Source organism: Acomys russatus, chromosome 17 (assembly GCF_903995435.1).
Source record: "Acomys russatus chromosome 17, mAcoRus1.1, whole genome shotgun sequence".
Classification (NCBI taxonomy): domain Eukaryota; kingdom Metazoa; phylum Chordata; class Mammalia; order Rodentia; family Muridae; genus Acomys; species Acomys russatus.
This window is the reverse complement of record NC_067153.1, coordinates 46570339-46571929: the sequence shown is the minus strand read 5'-3', so window position 1 is coordinate 46571929 and position 1591 is coordinate 46570339.

Genomic DNA, 1591 nt, shown 5'->3' with positions numbered 1-1591 from the left:
ATGCAGTTAGGACTGGCAAGCCCACCTGTCTGAGTGAGCACCTCAGCCCTCAGAGTGTCTGAGGGAGCAATGGTCCTGTGTGCTAACCCCACGTACAACTTCTCTGTCTTCCCTAACTCCCCTCTCCCCCCTGTCTTCTGGCTCAAATTTGGCCCAAGTGATGACCAGATGAGAGGTGGGCCAGCAGATTGCTGCTTGTGGGGACCAACTTGTTCTGTTCCATACCAGGTTGGGAAGAGTCCAGTGTGGTGGTGGGAGGCTCTGGCTGAGCAAGGAGTCTGCTGTGGGCAGTCTCTGAAGCAGGCCTGGTTGTAGCCATGTTACATCTCTCCAGGGAGAAGCTTGTGTGGGCCGGATGCACGGCTCTGTGAGGTAGGCATGGCAGTGCCTTTCCTGTGTGTCTGGGAAGGAAGGCTGCTTTCTGTGAAATTTTCTTTCTATTTTTCTATTTTTAGTACTGTACGGATGTTCTGGAGCCACACATGGTACTCTGTGCTTGCTTGCATCTTTAATAAAAGACACCGTCCCCTGCCTGTGTGTTTTGTGTGTGTGCTGGGTTGGGGGGGGGCGGTCCCTGTGCGTTTTCCTCAAAGGAGTATGACTTCTATTTCTGCCCTGTCCCCTGGGAATGGCTACAGAGGGAAATGGCCTGGGGTGGTTTCTGATAAGGCAGAAGTTGGTTGTTTCCTGCCGTACAAAAACTTCAGTGAGGGTTGAGACCTACCTCCTACCTCAGAGACCTTTAGCTCCAGTCAGGGATGAGTCAAGGAGACTTAGGGCTAGTGCAAGATCGGAAATGCTGTCATGGGATATTGAGAGCCAGGTTTCTCAGTGGGTAAAGCTAGCGCTGCACAAACATGAAGACTGGCATTCAGATTGCCAGCAGTACGTGGACACAGCCACCTGTCACCCCAGCACCCAGCACCCGGGAAGCAGAGATGGGATTCACAGAACAAGGTAGACCAGCCTGTATTGGGCCCCATGAGAGACTTCCTTAATATATAAGGGTGGCACAGAGAGCACTCATGTAAACCTCCTGCCTCCACATGTGCACATGCCACATGCACGTAAGCATATATGCACACCACACACACCTCCCAAAGACTAGATGTTGGAGGATCTGACCTTTGGAGGTTGTGGGAGAGCAGGGATAGCAAGCTCCAGGCCACCTTGCCCAGGGGTTGTTGGGAGGTTAGCCAAGACCCCTCAGACTACAGGGTCAGGGGAGGGCCTGTGTCTTAGAGGTTGCTTGGCCAGGAGCGAGGTTCTGAGCATTCCTGGGGATCCCAGTTATTCCTGTATGGCTCCTGGTTCTTGCTGAGTAGTCAGGAACACAGGATGAGGGACAGGTATCATGAGTGGATTTGAAATGTGAGCATTGGGGTGTTGAGCTAGGCTTCGGCAAGGAGCAAGAGAAGCAGTGAAGGGTGACTCACTGGCTCCTATCTATGGAACCAACCCTCCTTATGGTCTCCAGTGGGAGGGCCCAGAGTGCAGATCAGTGGTTGCCTGACTTGAGGTCACTAAAGAAAACCCCCAGAAAGTCTTATGGGGAGCAGTAGAGGATGTTGGCTCTCCCTTTAAGAACTGC